At 37.8% G+C, this 18,922-nt stretch overlaps 1 protein-coding gene across 2 annotated transcripts in view; it reads left to right on the forward strand.

Annotated features, from left to right (window-relative positions):
• The first annotated feature begins 1,298 nt into the window (after positions 1-1,298).
• TENM1 (teneurin transmembrane protein 1) overlaps positions 1,299-18,922 on the forward strand; it is a 904,402-nt gene continuing 886,778 nt past the window's right edge. Inside the window, exons 1-2 of one of the 2 annotated variants that reach the window (XM_086388154.1) lie at positions 1,299-1,437; positions 17,365-17,431. The gene's annotated coding sequence lies outside the window, so the exon portion shown is untranslated. Of the gene's footprint in view, positions 1,438-1,699; positions 2,430-17,364; positions 17,432-18,922 lie in introns of those variants that run through there. The other variant, XM_086388153.1, reaches the window with a different exon arrangement.

Below are 18,922 nucleotides of genomic sequence, written 5' to 3' on the forward strand. Positions count from 1 at the left end.
GCAGCGGCTGGAGCGCAGGGCCCGGCTCCGGGGGTGGGGGAGGGGGGAATAGTGTCAGCGCTGACCCGACGCGCCGCCAGGAGGCTGCGTGTGGCCGGCCTTCGCTCACTGAGGTCACGCTGGCAGCGGGAGGCAGTCAGAGGTCCTCTCACAGGGACCGACGCTAAGAAAGCTTGCGGGTCTCTTTCGCACCGCACTCACGGGCTGGGCTTTTCTAGAAGGCGGGGTAGAGGGGGAAAGGAGGAACCCAAACATTTCTCTCTCTCCCCGCCACCTCGCTTTTTTCTTTTTCTTTTTCTTTTTTTTTGCTAAAGTTATGCTGGCAAGAGACTTTGCATTCTAAGTCAGTCCTCAGGCTTTACACATCGCGGTCGTGATCACGCTTCTGTATATGTGTGTGTGTGGTATGTGCAACAGCGCGTGCGTTTGTGTATGTCTTGACTATAAAACACTATCCCAGGTTGATTTGGGGATGACAAACACTCCTCCGAACCCCACTTCCCACCCCACCTAACCCTCTGGAGAAAATAGAAGCTGGTCATGAGAGTACTCTGGCCGGGAACTCATCGTGGTACGAAATCTAAATTTTGTTGATCCATATTTCCTTCCTTTGCTCCCCCACCCCCAGCTTTCTCCTTCCCTCCCTCCACCCTCTAACACCGTGATCTTTCTCATTTTGATTTCCCTTTCCTTTGCCCGCTACCTGCTCCCTCAGCCCTCCTCTTCTGCTCCTCCTCCGGAGCTCCCCCTTCCTCCCCACCCCATCTCAGCTGCGGCTAAAACCTGGAGTCTTGGTGGAAAAGGGAGAGAAAAAAAAAAAAAAAAGAAAACCTTGGCTGTGGAACTGTCAAACCGGGCATGCTCAGTAGACAGGGCAGGTTTTTTGGTCTCGAGTAGCGGAGAAACATTTTTTGCACCACCGCGACCAGCCTTAGAGCGCGGCGGCGGCGGCCACAGCAACATCAGCACAGCCATCAGCCGTGCAGACGCCCCGCACCCGGGAGCGCGGCGGGCTCCGGCTTAGCCCGGAGTTCACCTCCGAGTGCCCCGGGGGCTGAGCTCATCCCTTCTGCTCGCACATACACGCACACTCTCTTTCACGGACACACACGGGTATACACACTCTCGCACCCACATACGACCCCGGGCGCTAGCACCCTCCGGGCAGCGATCGTCCACTGGCGCGGTAGTAGCCAGGTTCGGTACCTGCCCCCGGCGGCTGCCGGCTCGGAGCACCGTCGCGACGGACCGGAGGAGAGCGATGCTGGGGCCCGAGCGGCAGCTCGAACAGTAATGTGGATTTACAGTCGTTTCCCGCAGGAACCGGCTGAGACGCCTGAGGTCCCGGGCTCCGGCAGCGCCCGGCGGGGCTGAGCACCTGGCGAGGGGGCGGGGGACCGCACCTGGGGACGCCACTGAAACTTGCGCCTGGACTAGGTAGGTGCGTTGCTCCCGGCTCCCACATCCTTCCCTTCGGTTCGCGGCCCCTACCCTCCCGCCTCCCACCCCGAGGACTCGCGGCTAACTTCGCCCCGAGGCTGCAGGAGGCGGATGGCGGCTCCCGGCCCTGAGTGGCGGGCAGCGTCCGCTCGGAGAGCCCGGCTCGAGGTGGCAGAACCTCGGCTCCTTCTTCTCCAGGTCTTCGCCCGGCTCAGGGCTCTGGACCACCCGGGGCATATGGGAGGTCGGCCTTGTCCGCAGTTCAAGCTTTCAGCGGGCCCTGGGGGCGCTGCCCTTCGAGGGCTCACTAGGCTTCTTAGGCGACACTTTTGCCAACCAACTCCTCCGGTTCTGAAAGGCGGGGGGGAGGGGGGGCGGAGTGGGGCTCGCCTCAGCTAGCGCGCAGAGCCCCGGCGCTCTAACAAGTGGACCTGGACGTTGGGGACGGGGCGGGCTCGGTCCGAGAAGAGACAAGGGGGCGCCTCTCCTCCAGCATTTTTCCCACCTGGAGCGTCCGCCAGGGGCTGGGCCACTCGGGTCCCGCTCCTGTCTCTCTGAAGAGAAAATGCCTAGGGTCTAGGACGCACTTGAGTACCTGTTTGCTTTCGAATTTCTCTTTGAACCACACTCGGGGAGTCCAGGTTCCGGGGGAAACTCCAGGACCTCCTTCTAACCCACACCGTCTGGGGCCCTACCCAATGCGTCCTTCCTACACTCCAATCTTTGTCAAGAGACAGTCATTACGCAGCAGTCGGTGCTCTGGGAGCCGTCGGTGTTGGCTTTCACCACGCGCTCAGCTGCGCGGGTTGTGTGTTTTCGCATTTTATCCTGAGATGTGGTACGGGCAATATACCAGCGGACAGCACATTTGCGGAGTGCCAGGTACCCTCTAGGCATACCTGGGGAAATGTAACCTCACTTTCTACTCTACAACGGGCAGGTTGTCCGTTCAATTTTAGGAGGTGGAGAAGGGGAGACAGCGCAACTTGGTGAGTGGATGTGTTTGCAGTCAGGAGTATATTTAAACATTTCAGCAAACCCAGTGCGGTCGGTTGTTTACAGTTGCGGAGACGGACGATCTCACTCCACTCGTAGATGTCGTCTCAACATGTATTTCGCCACCGGGAGAGTAGGGGCGGGGGCGGGGGCTGGGGCTGGTTTGCAGCTCGTGCTAGCCGTCGGCAGCTTTGGGGCTTAGCGGATCTGCATCACTGCTACTGGCGATATGATAATATGGGTAGGTCTCCAAAATGAAGCAATTGGTCGGGAGATGTCCTGAACTTTCCTTTTTTTTTTTTTTTAATTTACCTGGAATGTTAATTCGGAGGAGTATTTGAGGTGCCCGGAAAAAATACAAAAAGAAGTTCCTAGTGTCATAGTAGGGAAATTAGTAGCCACTCGGTTTTAGAAACAAAAAGGAAACGAAACACCCCAGTGGATCCTATTAGGTACTGTTAGATTAGCACTTAATTGATTGCGTTTGTGCTAAGGGTCACAGACAGCTTCTTTGAATTTTAGACTGTTGTTCTGTGATCATAATTAACAAACCAGGTACATTATACTGTGAGCATCAATCGCTACTCTCAACCTGTTTGGGGAAAACATTGCAAATGTCTGCTTTATCTTTTGATTGAAATATCCTTGTCTGTCTTCTTAGTCCGAAGACTTCCGATTTGGAGCATAGGACACCCCTGTACTGCTAAGAAAGCACAGTCTAAGGAGGAAAGGCTTTATTATTAAAAGGAGATCCACAGCCTTACATTCTGCTCCCTGGTTACCCAGCATTTACTTGCTTGCTTACCACCCCCCTGCTCCTAATACCTGCAACGTGGGGGGAAAATGAATTTTCATAAGGCATTAGTATGACCCTTTAAGTAGTTAACTGGAAAAGCAGAATCTTAATTTTGCCATTTTCGTCCAAGTTCATAAGACGTTTTATGTGTGTGTGTGTGTGTGTGTGATGTGTTAAATAATTTACTGTTGAAAAGTTTTTTTTAAAGGGTAGTGTGTAAGTATGTCAAAGTAATGTTGGAATCTTTTAATGATAATAAAAGAAAGTCCCAAGATGCATTCGGAAAGGGATTCAGGTAATTTCTAAAATGAATCCATGCTCTAAATGTTATTTAAAAGTTTTCAGATTGTCCCCCAGAATGTTTTTGAAAAACAGGTGTTTCTGGAAAACAGCTCAATGAACAAAGGTTAACCTTTGTATAATAAAACCAATAGAGTCTATTCCCTAGAACCATGCCAGACACATAGTACAAACCGAGTATTTTTTGAATCCATGAATTTGTATTTACCATTAGTTCTAGGTCCCCATTATGAATTAAGAATAGTCATGTCATTTGACAAAATATACAATGGAACTGAAGGAAAGACTGCTTTGTGGAGTCATTGTGCTCTAAGATTAAGTGAGATTCCAAATATTGAAATAAATAGCTGTGTTAAAAAGTAAAATCAGATTGTATATTAACTACTATCTCATTCAAAGGCCTAATTTGAAATCTAAATACTCTAAAGGTCTTGGTGTTTCACTTCACTGTCATCTGTGTAAATAATGCTGACATGATCATAATTTCCCTTATAGTCATTATACCTTTCTGATGCCTTTAATACTAAGATTCTTGCTGAAACAGAACAGTCCAACATTCAAGTTTATTCTGTACAATACGATTTTAAATTGTCAAACTGCAAAGTATTCTTTTGATATGGTGCCTCTGAGAACAGAAAGCTTATTTTCCATGACAGTCTTAAAACTTGGAAATGGTTAGAAGGTTCAGTATTAACATAAAGTTTTTTTTTCCATTTTATGTTAGAAATAGCAATTAGAATCCATGTAATTTTTACTTGAAGCTTTCTTTTCCTGAAAGTCCATCAGTTTCAGTTTTCAGTATTGTTGTCAAGTACTTGGTATAGATTATGGTTAATAAATTTCCTAAGGCTTCCCAAACAAGTGATTTATTTATCTATTTACTTACTTACTTACTGACCTGAGGTCAAAAGAAGAGCAGTACTTTGAATACTTGATGCAAAGATTAATTAATGAAAGCAAATTTTCTTATAATATTCACATATTCTAGCATTCTCACGCACACACACACATCATGCACACACACTTTTAGAAACAATCTCATGAGAATGCCGTGCATCAGATGTGAAACATGTATGATAATTTTATTAATATTATATATGTTTCTTTAAGCTCCTGTATGTAGATTTACCCTTGAAAGTAGTAATCTATGCATGCTTTTTTTTTTTAATATAAGAAGATTCCCTTCGTTTACCACTTGGAAGAATGGTTTGAATTGGATTACTAGCACAACTACAGGCAGATTAAATGATAAAGAATATTGTGAAGGATAGTATTTATTAATAGCAATTGTGATCAATAGAATATATCAATGACTGGAAATACAGCTGCTGATTATAAAAAATTAAAAGGAATCAGCTTTCAAAACTGTTTCCATGTACAAAAACTGCTTTAAATCATCTGTAGATTCTGAGTATTAGATTAAATTACTGTTTTGAATTGAAATTACTCCATTTCCTTTCCCTAGATGGTAAAACATTCTGATTCCTGGCTTAATATATAATTTCTTGTCCTTTCTGTTTTCCATTGATTTTTTTTTAAGAACTGAGGAAAGTAAATATCACATAGAACCAGCTAGAACTGTGCTTAGTTTGAGCAGGTGAATGCTATAAAAGGTTTCACACAGCTTTTAATTATTCCAAACAACCTTGATGGTCCAACCATATGTGTGTCTACCGTATGTGGTACCCTGTAATGACAATTTATATAATGTATAGAGATTTTATAGTCTGCTAGATGTACTGTGGTACAATTTAGCAAGACCAATGAAATTGCTTACATTTGGAACTCATGAAAAATAGGGCTGAGTGAATTGGAGTATGATGGCATAAACTGAAAATTGTTTTGTAACAATATTTGTACTGAATTGTACTGTGAACATTTCTATATATAATCAAAGCAAACTAGTTTTAATTGGAGATAGTAAATATTTTTACAGTTGATGTTGAATCACTAATGCTTTAAAAATAATCATTTAGAGTCTAATAAATAAAGCCTGTTAAATTCTTATGTAACTTTGGGACTCATTTCTAGACCTGGAAGTATAATCTTGGATAATTTACAGCTTAAAAAAAATTCTGACTTTTACTTCCTGTCCAGGCCTCCACTTTAGGTAAACAATAGCATATGGTGAAACATGCATATATGCCAACTAACCACTATCTCTTGGATGATGTTTTCAATGTGATGTAATGATTCTGAAATATTGGGTTCTCCTTTCCCACCTACTTAAAATGGAGTGGAGAAGGAAATTGGAAAATGGACACAGGAAAATGTGTTAAATCATCTCTTTTTATATCAGTGAATCACGCCCTGAGAAGCTCTTACTCAGAGCCTTCATATCTGTGTTTATGGTAGATATGTGCCAAGATTAATATTTTTTTCCTGGGTACTTATGACAGGTCTCTATGGCTGTATCTAGGTGACACCTAAATATGTGAGTGAAAAGTTCCGTCAACCATCCAGCTGTTTGAGGTGATGCAAACAAACATCTGGTTGGTTGAGAGAATTTTTTACTTGGTCTCTGGATATTTTGGAGTCATTTAACAAGCTGATGAATCCTAATACCTATGTCAAAAAATAAAGACATAAAGTGAAACCCTTTAAAATACATATAGAGTACCTTAAACACTCTTGGGTTACTATAACACATATAATGAGCCAAATGCTACCCTGAATCTACAGCCTTCTATGAAATGTTTAAGGAGATGCAGTGACAAAGCAGTTATAAAAACAGAAACACACTGGCCTTTTCAAAAAGCCAGGAAATAAAACACTTTAACTTCAATTCTATCTCCCCCACCTCCACCCCCGGTACTGATTCATCAGTTTAAAGAAATCAACTTAAAGAGTTTGATATGTTGGCTTCTTACGATTTCCTGCACCTCACTTTTCACCGATTCTTCCACTGCCATGGAAACTAGACGGGACAGACAGCTGGGAGTCACTAATTCAGGATGGGAACCTGCTTGTTAATTTAATTTCATGCCAGCCTGTTGGTCCCTGAGAGTAACTATAAAAAGCTAGGGGATTGAATTTATGAGCAATAAACAATTAAGCAGAACAAAAATCAGTGCCATCACTGTCATTTTCCTGAAGATCTTACTGCAGCCCCACTTGTCCCTAATCAAGCAGTTCTTTAAAACTAGTCACGAAAAAAGAACTTTGATTTGTGCATTCCTATTGATATTTATGTGTATGCTACAGAGAGTTTTTTGTTCTATGAGGACTTCACAGCTGTAAAATAGTTTTATATTAGCTATTGCATTGAAAAAATATGTTCAGTCAAATTATGATTTTGTAGACTTTTAAGAAGCCTAGTTAGAGATCATAGTAAAGTTAAATATAAATGATGCTTGAATTTTCCGGTAAGGTTCGTTATTTTCCCTTTTCAAGTATAAAAACAATTTTATTAAAATATCTATGCCCCACTTTTTTTTATTACAGAGACCAAATGGATTTGAATACATTTATTTGAAATCTGTAAAACACTCATTTTACCCATCACCATAAAGCATACTGATTGTTTTAACTTTAATTGACTAAGTTGTCAGTTGATAAGTAGTCAACAATGAGGAAATTGTCTTTTAATGTTTCTTATATTCTTTTGTAACATTTTTGTGGCTGATTATGACTAACAAAATTGAATTTGGGGATCACAAACTCTATACGAGCTGAATTGCAATCCATGTTAAGCCTTTTGCAATATTATCAGCTATGGGTTCTGATAAAATAAAATTTTCCCCCCTGAATTTGTAGCTGTACACAAATTTCTATATTATGGCTAAGAAAGAGTAATTCTCAAAAAGGATTTTGGTGAGGAAAAAAAAGAGATATAAATCTATATCTATATTTGTATGTCACCAGGTAATTTTCTGTTTCAAAGTGACTAGAACTTCAAAATACAGATGTCTCAGATAGAATTATTAAAGATAGAATGAAGTAGTGATTTAAGAGTTTAGGAAAAATAATATTTTCATTTTTACATTTTAAGGAGTATTTTTGATATCATTATCCAGTTGTTGGGTATTGAATTGCATATATTTTGATAACTGGTTTATTTTTGTTACTTGAGCCATGTCTGAGTAAAATTACCAGAATATCTGAGTAAAATATGAAAATTTCAATCATCATTATTGATCATGTAGATTTCCTAGTATCTATCTGTGTCATATCTTTGTCATGTTGATTTCCTCTAACTTTTCAGCAGAAGCTTGACTTTTGGGTGTATAGTGAAAAAGAATAATCATCTGAATAGTTCCAAATATATAATCAGTTAATTTTAACTCTTCATCTAAATGATGTTATGAAGATAACAACCTCAGTTTCCCTTTAGAAATTAATGCATGCATGCTAAGTTGCTTCAATCATGTCTGACTCTTTGCGACACCATGGACTATAGTCCAGCAGGCTCCTCTGTGCATGGAATTCTCCAGGCAAGAATACTGGAGTGGGTTGCCATCTCCTTCTCCAGGGGAATCTTCCTGACCTAGGGCTCGAACCTGTATCTCTTGAGTCTCTTGCATTGGCAGGAGCGTTATTTACCACTAGCGCCACCTGGGAAGCCCAGAAATTAAAGTTTTCCTATTTAGATGAAAGATACTGTAAATATTAAGAATGATGATGAATATATGTATTAATATGTGTGTGCATGTATATGTGTGTGACTTTAAGTAGAACCCCTATATGGTTTTATCAAAGGAAATCCAGTTTCATTTTAATATTTGGAATCACAGCTTAGTGTTTTTAAATGCATGTGTGAATGAGAGTTTTTAAAGCAGCCAAAATAAAAAGTACATTGCTATCAGTTTGCATACTTCGGGGAAAATCTGATCACAAGCTAAGGTCAAGGAGAAAATTTCCCCGTTTCAAGGTTTTGTATAATTGGTGGATTCTAAATGTTTATATTGGAGAAGGCAGTGGCACCCCATGTTAATTCTAATGCCTCTATGTGGTTGAGACACCTGTCAAAGAGAAAGTGCCAGATTAGCTGGACAATTGGTATATTAGATATTGCAATCCCTGTGTCCCAGCAGTGGATAGACATTTTAAGAAAATTCTTCAGTTGTTCAGAGAAATTAGAAAAAAGATACCGCAGATGGCCTATCCCAATAATCCAGGTTTTTTTCAGGTACATTTAAAATTAAATGTCCTAAGAGATGATTAATTCAGGAAAGTTATTGATAATGAACTCATCTTATGTTACACATCCTTTGCACCTATGATGATGCCTTATTAAAGGTGTCTCAATCTTGCTAATTACCACCTGTGTTTATATATAGAGTTGTATAAATACACTGTAACCACACAGTGGCTGGAAGCTTTCTAAACCTGAAATGTTCCTAGCTAACTCAATTGCTATCAACAAAATGTTTCTGATCAACATTTTGAATGTATACGCTGTGCATTACCCCCCTTTAGCATTAATGATTTTCTTTTTTTAAAGCTGCTCTGCTTAATTGCAAACATTTGAGTGATATTGATGTGTGTTCTCCAGCTCTATTAACTAGCCCCCAAATATATTTGTATTTATGGAATTTTTTCTAAAGTTATATTTATTAAAAATTAAGTGTACATTATAGAAACATATAAGTACATCACCTGTTTGCTTGCTGCATGCTTGAAATGCATATATTTTTGTGACTGTAACTCATATCTTTAGAGCTTTAAGGAGTATAGGGAAGCATTGACAGAACTGCTGTGCAAGTCAAGTAAGAAACTCCTTGTATTAATTTCACTAATGAGATCTAGTGACTTCTAAGGGAGAAGGTTGTGCTGTTGATTGGCCAGTTGATACCTGTTACTTTAACTTGAGAAGACTCTTGTACCTCTAAGTGCCAATAACATCACTCTCATTTATTCCTCCCTCCTTTCCTTCTTTCTTTCAGCTGTTTCCAAGAGTTGAGGTCGTAGGTACAGATTTATGAGAAAAAACACTCTGGGACATTCACTAAAGTTTTGGGAGTGATTAATCTTTTTATTCTACTTCTAAATCTGACCTATTCTTTAAGTATATACTAAAAAATTATAAATATAATGTGATATTTGTATGTTGTTTTTGGCTCATACATTCTTTCAATTATCTTAGGAGCTAAAATAGCACACTAATATTCTGGGTTGGTACCTTTTGTTACAGATTTACTCTGTGCGTGTTTCTATATGTTAGTGCACTTGTGATTGATTTTTCTTGTTTATTCTAAAAAAATGTCAACCTTTAGGTGTGACACCATTTATTTATTTTTTTATTTTCAATAAAGTGTTAACACAAGAGTGCTATATTTTTCATTTGTTTTGTTCTTATCCTCTGTTTGAGATATTGCCTTAATGAAACATTGGACAACTTGTGAAAGTGAAGTAATCTTAATATAAACAATTAGAATTCAGTGCAAGGGAAATATTTTAAGGGTAATTTAACACGGAATAGAGAAAAATTTAACAATATATTTCTGTTAATCATGGAATAAAACATGTTTAAGAAAATATAAAATAGCACTAGACTAAGTAAGAAGGGAACACTGGTCCTAGACATTTAACAAAATACTTGGGACTGCTTTGTTGTTAAGAAAGCAGAAGAATCAGTGTTTACACAGAGCTCTGGGACAATAGGTCTTGAAATCTCAAGTGTTTTCCATAGACTCTCCAAGTCTCATGGACTGGCTTCTTTTTACTGGAGATTTCAGTATTACACAGTTTTGGTTATACTTCATAAAACCATCTTCATGAAGAAAAAACTTCATCTGTTCAGTCAGTCATTCATTCATCAAAACTTTGTAAATGCCTGTTTATCCAGTAATACAGAGATATTTAAAAAAAAAAAAAACTTACCATATAATGGGGGAGACAGACATTTGAATTGACTTTTAAATAATAGGGAAGAATTTTTTTAGAGAATACAGAGACCCACAGTCCACATGGCTAAAGGATTGTGAAAGGGTACAAGTCTAAATTAGCAATGGGGAATACTAACCCAGGAAAATAGAATATTGTTTTATTTCCTGTCTGGGTTTGGGGAACAGAGGTCAGGGATAATGTCTTATTTCCTTCTGTGTGCCTGACACACAGAGGAGGCTTAGTACATATTTGTTGAATGACTGAGAGTGTTAGTATTTTCCTGCATGGAAAGAAAATCCTGGAGAATTGTGGTTTTTATGATTTTTATCCAAAATCACATAGTGTACTGCACTGTAGCAGAATCTACTGAATTAGATGAGGGGCTTTAAAGTGAGGGGGGCAGGTCACCAACTTTGAGTTTTAGAAAGATGGCAGCCAGTATGAAGGATGGATTGAAGTCCATGAAGAGTACATTAAGGGACTGTGTTGCAATTATGAGGGTGTGAACCATGGCAGGGACAGCAAAGATGGAAAGGAGAGGGAAATTTTTGAAAATTACTCGTAAGGTAACAGCATTTGGGACATGGAAATCGATTACCTTTAAAGGCTAAGGAAAAGGGAGAAATGACACTAAGGCTTTTGGCTTGGAAAATTGTGTAATGCTGTTAAGCAATACAGGGAACATAGAAGAAGAAAAAGCCAGTTTTGATGGGGATAATCAGGTTGTTTGAACTTACTTAATATGAGACACTATCTAGACTTCCTGATAGAGATGATTTGTCACATATGGAAATTGCAGATCTGAAGATCAGGTCTGGAAAAAGATTTGTGTGTCATCAGTCAATGTAGTAGTTGAAATCATAGGAAGGTGAGTTCACCTAGAGAGTATATGTAGAGTAAGAAGAGAAGTAAGGATGAAATCTCCAGACACACTGAACTTAAAACGGTGGTGAAATACGAGGAACGTTCAAGAGAGAACAAGTCAAGAAAGAATAAAGTCAGAGAGGTAGAAGGCGAACCAGGAAATAATGAAATAAAAGCTTAGGGAGGAAAGGGTTTTATAAGTGCCATCTGAGCAAAGACTTGGGAAACTGATTCAGTAAAGGAAATTCAAATGGCTAGTAAGCATGAAAAAAGCTCAATGTCCAATAATCAAAATAAATGCAGATTAGAAAAAATAAATACAAAGAGTTTTGTTTTGTAAGATGACACTTGGTGTAATTGCTCAAGTCCCAAACTTCAGAGTTTTCTTGATTCTTCTTTTTTCACACCTGACATTACTATACCTTCAAGCCATATCCTTTGAATCATTTTCCTCTCATTTTAGTCTAAGCCACTGTCTCTCACCTACACTACTGAAATAGCCTTCCAATTTATGCCCTTATATACATTTTTGACCCTACATAGTTTTCCACACAGCAACTAGGTTGATCCTTTGAAAAAATAAATAAGATCTTGTGATTTCCCCACTTTCTACCCTCTGATGGCTGGCTTGTTATCACACATAAAATTTTACAAATCTTTACCATGTCCTACACAGTCCTGCAGGATTAGTGTGTGTATGTGTATATATATATATCTAGTATATATATATATGTATATATATATATCTAGTATATATATTAGTGTATATATATATTTAGTATATTTATATATCTTTATATATCTGATTTCATATCCTTCTATTCTGCCCGCCAAATTTTGCTCATAACATTCTAGCCACCCTACCTTCCATTCTGTTCCTTAAACATGCCATGCACTTTTGTCTCCCAGGGCCTTTGCACTTGCTATTCCCTCTGCCCAAAATGAATTTTCTTACTTTGAACAAGTTTTCCTTCATCATAGAGATATTCCATGGCCATCCTATGTAATGAGTCCTCTCTATGCCTTTATCTGCCTCTGTTTTTCCCTCATACTGCTCATCACTATTTGGTATCACTCTGTATGTTTATTTATATTTATCAAATCTACTAATATATAAGATCCCTGAGGGCATGGACTTGGTGTCTGTTTTGCATTCATGTCACCTAGCACAGAGCCTGGTACATAGTAGATGTTTAATAGGAATTGGTTGAATAAATGCATGAATAATAAGGACATGCTGAAATGTTAGTTGGTATGGATTTGGCAGCTTGCAGCCAAAAGCCTTAAAAATGCTCATACCATTTGACCCAGTAGTTCTACCTCGGGATTTGTCCTGAAGAAATAGTGTAGAAAAGCAGCAAAAGCTTTATTTGGCAAAGATTTTCACCAAGCATTATTTGTAAGAGTGAAAAAAATGAAGAAACTTAAATATTCAGCAAGGGAATTGCTAAGTGATTTATGATAAGTTTAGACAGTGTAATATTTTATGATAAAAGGAGAATATTTAATGTTATACTATCAAATAATGAAGCAGAATACACAGTTATATATACCCAATATGTAAGAAAGAAAAAATGACTGGAAAAAGATTAATACCGCAAATAATTATCTCTGTTTAGAGGAGGTAGGTAATAGGTGATGTTTTTCCTTTCTGTATTTTTGAGATTTTCTAAAATAAGTCTATATAATTTTCATTACAGAAAAAAATACGTTTATGAAACAAAGAGGAAGCAAAAACACAAATATAAATTGTGTTTCCACATTAGAAGTGAAGTTTAGGTAATAAATAATGAGAATAAACCTATTGTCCTTGAGGACTATACCAATTGTAATTGGGGCCAACTTTTGTATGGCTGCTTTATTTTGAAGAGTTCTACAGCCAGGGAAAATAATTGAGATCCACTGATCCAATCTAGTCTTCATTCACTGGAGAATCAAGGAGGGTTGAGTTTATCATGTTAGGATTTAAACAGGGTGTTCGAGGGAGATTAGGCAAGTTAAGCCTTCTTCATATTGCTGTGGAAAGCACTAGCAATTCACTTCATGTAGAACAGAAGTGATTACTCACTATATTTCTTCATGTCATGTAGTAAAAACAATTAAGTGTAGTTAGACTATAGATTACTTGGCTATTCAGCCACAGTCACCTCTAATGGAAAAGAAGAAAAATAGCATTGACAAGTTTTGGCAGGTCTCATCATTAGAGATTCCCATATTGCCAGAAAAAAAGAAGCTGAAGCCAATAATGTAAACCTAGAAGTTCTCCTGGCCCCGAGGAAGAAAGTGACAATACAGAGTGCTGCAGCATTAATTGTTTGAGGACACTGATCATTGTAATGGGGAAACTGTCTCTGTTATTAACACAATTATTTTCTACAAGGGCTTTGAGTAAATGTCCCATTAGAAAAAAAGCATTAGGGTTTTCAAAGCATGTGTAGCAATTGTAAAAGATATTCTCATCAGTATAATAATGTGTGACTGATATGCATCCCAAAGTCCTTTGAAAGTATAGTGTTAATATAGGTGTTTTGGTGTTTTAGTTATAGTTTGTAATTGAGTAATTATTGAAAAACAAATTTAAAAAGCCCCATTTTCTAAATGAGTAGGGGTTATACTTTTTAAATGCATCTGAGAAAGAGATCTAGCCATATACACATATAAGCATGTTCAAATTAATACATATGAGTACAAGGGATCTTCCCAGCCCAGGGATTGAACCCAGGTCTTCTCCCGCATTGCAGGCGGATTCTTTACCAGCTGAGCCACCAGGGAAGTCCTTTTTTTTGAACCAGATTTTTAGACCTTTCTTCTGCTCACCTCCAATTTATGCATTTTATATCCTTAGTCAATCTCAGATGGTAGTTTCATTTTAAGAAGCTGAGAATTGAAGGATGTAGAATATTATTCTCTAGGTGGGCCCAAACAAGAGGCAGTGGCACTAATGAAAGCTTAGGTTAGATGATCTCTTAATGAGCTTTTCAGATTTGGATTTAGTGCTCTTCTTATAGGCTCTAGCCTACCTCCAAAACCAATCGTTCTGTAAGACGCATTTCTAACACTTGTGGCTCCTGCTGTTTTTGCCTCTGTTATGCATCATCTGGTTGTGTTCAGTGATGGCCCTGTCAAACATTCTTTTTTTTTTTTTTTTTTCCTCTAAGGGTAGCTAGCCTTCATGCAGTATTAAGACAGTCAGCAGTTTTTTTTTTTTTTTTTTTTTTGTGGTAATGAATTATTAAGTCGAACAAAGAGGTAAAAGGTAAGGTAAGTGGTACATGTTGGGAACTGGTAAGTGATGGCAAGTGGCTTGGGGTATCTTACATAGATTGTGTGAACTGGCCTTCGCTAATCATAAGGGGGAAGATAGGCTCGTAAAGGCTCAGTCAGAAGGCAATTAATAAGTGAGCAGAGAAGAGCTATCTGATTTTAAAGCCCTCTTGCTTCCCAGTCCTCTGTGTATCTCACCCAGGCGAAATGCTGCATATAGGACAGTCCGATTTTTAAAGCAATTTTGCTAGCTGCCTTGCAGAATCAGCCTGATGAGTATGAAGCCAATTTCTACAGACTGGCTCTGGTATATGTGGCAGAAGAGCCAGAAATACTTTTTGTAGTCTAGATCTAAGTACTTTCTGAAATGTCTTTCTTTAAAAGATTCTAACTTTGCACTATTATGGAACTACATGAACACTTGAGCAGAAGCATGTCTTTTTTGAGCAACATGAACAGTGATGAAAAATGCACATTGGGCAATTAGACTGCAGCCAATCAAGAGCAACACTCTAGTCTATTACAAATGATTTATATATATAGTGTATTGGATATGGAGATCATTACTAATAATATTATACTCTATTATCATTGCAAGGTCACCTTGGTGATCTTTGTCAAAGGTGACAATGATGTTATTGACCTACATTTTTTAAAAAAATTGCTTTTAGATATTGTCTTCTGTCTTGATTTACTGTGTAGAAAATTTAAGTTGTTTGCCCTTATTACTGAGACTTTTGCCTCAAATATTAAAAAAGATGGGTTTGGGAATTACTTAATTGATAAATTGGGGCCATCAGGTTAATGAAGTGCCAATCATAAAGTACTAAAATGTTAATATTTTCCTCTTTTTTTTGCTTTAATTTACCACAATGCATTTTCTAAAATGGATTTTTGAAGGATTTAAAACATATAGCTTTTTATTATATGGGTGATATAAGTTCATTTTAGAAAAATTAGAAATAATATGGTTTTTTAATTTATCAATATATTATTAATATATGTCTATGTCAGTAAAGTATATTATATATGTATACACACAGAGATGAAGATACAGAGAGAGTCAGAGACACAGCTGAAAAAGCAATCAAAAATGTAAAAAAAAATGTAATTATCCTCTTCCTCAGTTCTTCCAGAGTATGATTTAAAAGCAGCAAATTAAAGCCATAGGTAGAGATGATATGGAATGATAATTAATATCCTAACAGTTCTCATATCATATTTAATGGCTTCTTAGTAAAACATATAGTTGTTCCTTGATATATTTCACCAAACTCCGATTATTGGGCATTAGGTAATTTCCAATATTTATATTAAAAAATCATGAAAAAATTCTTATATATACTTCTTTGTATACACATCTCTGATAATTGCCTTATAAATATATAAACATGGAGTAAATGGATTGAAGGGAGTACATATTTTTTAGGCTTTTGGTACCTATTGCCAAGTTGCCCTCCAAAAATACTGTACCAGTTTACATTACTACTGAAGGAGAAGTATCATATGACATCCTTATATGTGAAATTTAAAAAGAAATGATACAAATGAACTTACAGAACAGAAAGAAACTCACAGACTTAGAGAATGAACTTACGGTTGCTGAGGGGAGTTAAGGATTGGATAGTTAAGGAGTTTGAGATGGACATGTGCTATATTTAAAATGGATAACCACAAGGACCTACTATATAACACAGGGAACTCTGCTCAATGTTATATGGCAGCCTGGATGGGAGGGGAGTTTGGGGGAGAATGGATACAGGTATATGTGTGGCTGAGTCCCTTCACTGTCCACCTGAAACTATCACAACATTGTTAATTGGCTATAACCCAACACAAAATAAAACGCTGAAACAAAGATACAGTTCTTATGTTAAACATATATGTGACTTCATACAAGGCCCTACATCAATTAGAGGGAGAAGTCTGTCAAGTGGAGTAAATTAATGGGGTTCATCACAGGGTACACTTCCTGCCCTATTCCCCAGTACCAAGTGTGCACATTTGTGGGCTTCCCAGATGGCGCTAGTTGTAAAGAATCTGCTTGCAATGCAGGAGACACAAGAGATGCAGGTTCAGTCCCGGGTGGGGAAGATCCCCTGAAGAAGGAAATGGCAACCCACTCCAGTATTCTTGCCTGGGAAATCCCATGGACAGAGGAGTCTAGTAGGTGACACAGTCCACAGGGTTGCAGAGTTAGACATGACTTAGCACACATGCTCACAAGTGTGCACATGGAGACATATACTCTATCTTATAACTTGCATAAAGAAAGTTGTGTGGAACTTGGGAAACCAAAGTGAGGGGACACGGGTACTAGTCCTGGCTCTGCCACCTACCACATTATGTGACTTTACGCAGGCAATTTCACCTCTCCGGGCCTCACTTTCCTAATCTTATAACAAGGTTGTTCTGAGAATTAAATGAAATGTGTGTATGAAAGTTTTATGTAGATTGTAAAGGACTATCTTAATATAAGAAATTGTGATTGTTATAAATTGTCTACATTGGTGAAAAGATCTTGAAATTGTGGGTATTTCATCTCAAAATAAGTAGTATATTGAGTGAAAATTAAATAGTATTAATTTGGGAGAGTCTTTGTGGGTGAGAATTCCATAGCCCTTCATGTATACTCATTCATAATTAAGAAATTATTAGAAGCATAGTTAATATAATTATTTGGTGTTTCAAGCAGATCTTTTAAAAAACTGACCCCTTTATCCTTTGTGAATTACAAAATGAAGCCTTTTATTCACAACTCCCATGCCCACTCCCACCCCCACCCTACACGTCTCTCTCCTTTCCCTCATGTAAGGACTACTTTGGACCTGCTTGTACATATGTTTGAAGGATAATTTGGCCTAATTTGTTTACAGGAATTACAAGGGTGACCTTTATTCAGCTGTCTCCTTTTCGATTCTCATAACTTCTGGATCTATCAAGGTATGTACATTCTACACTGAAACTTACTTTGGAAATTGAACACACACATATATGATGTGAAAAGAACAGAATGTTCCACCTTAATAATGTTATATTTATTGAGTACTATGTAAACGAAATGCATTGTTTTAAACTTAAAATTTGGCTATTGTATAGATAATCTTGTGTCCATAATTGTTTGAGTCTTTGCAAATCCAAATGTACAGGCTGCCCTCTGTGTTTGAATGATTCTGTGACCTTTTCCACACACAACTGCTAAAACCAAGAGACTCCTTAACTAATGGGGGCATCTGCAGAGTACAAGGGAATAACAGTGGCCATTGAGGATGTATACTAAACCATTTAGTAGTTACCGCTGACTGCAAATAAACATGGTCTTTCTCCATAATAATGGCAAAAATATTTCCATACAGATAATACTGCTTTAATGACAAAATAAATAGTTGCCTCCTGAAATGAAGGTTTTAATTTTTTAGGAAAGTTCGAAGTAAAATGTCTGTAGTGTCATAAGTATTGCATTAATTTATTTACTCTTCCGTCTTTCCTTCTTTTCATCTATCCATCTGTGAATCCATACTGGCTAGAAGTCATTGTGACTTTTCATTTGCTAAATATGCCAACATAGATAGAATTCACCTGGAATATTGAGAAAAAGTGATTGCTTCTATATGCCGTCCTGTGTTAGATGGAATATGTGAGAAAATGTGGCAAGATGAGAGAGATTTTCAGATTAATCAAAATCTTTGGTTACTTAAAAGATTTCCGTCTTAATTCTTATTAAAAAGAATGGGCTTCATTCTTATTAAAATGTTAAGTTTTTAGTAAGTACGAAATAGGAAGCAGTGACTTTTTTGCTTCAATACCTGTATCTGGCAGTGTTATGCATCGTGATTCAAATATTAATTCTCACCCCACATATAAAAAAATCAAAAGAATGATCTGTATTTGTGATATTTTTGGAATCACTTCATGCTTTCTTTAAAGAACATTAAATAATGAAATTACATAAAAATGAAATCTTTAAAATCTTGGAATTTGCATTGTCCTTCAAAACACACAGTAGAAGTGCATTAAGAGTTTTTTAATTGGGTTTCAGTTAATTGAAATTAGTCTGTTATGGGAATTTAAAATAGATTTGTCAGTTTTAACTACGCATATAGTTCTATTTGCCATTCTTCTCGAGGTACTGTCTTTAAGGAAATACCATTGCCAAAAAACTCATTTCACTATGGGAAAAAAAAGTAAGATCAGAAAATAAAATGACATTAAAAGAGAAACTTACTGGGAAGGAAGATGTGTCATTCAATCCAGAAAATAATTTTCTTAATTTGGGAATTGTGAGTCTGCTAGTTGTGTAATAGTAACTGAAAGGTATTTTTTTCCTACTAAAAAGGTTTAAACGTGTGAAAAATTATAGTCTTGCAAAGCTAATGTGAATGAATAGATCCAAACGGAGGAAAAATGCCTAGCAGGCCAAAAGAACGCACACTT

The sequence above is a fragment of the Bos grunniens genome, chromosome X (assembly GCF_055505025.1).
Source record: "Bos grunniens cultivar Pamir isolate PY7600 chromosome X, Bosgru_T2T1.0, whole genome shotgun sequence".
NCBI lineage: Eukaryota > Metazoa > Chordata > Mammalia > Artiodactyla > Bovidae > Bos > Bos grunniens.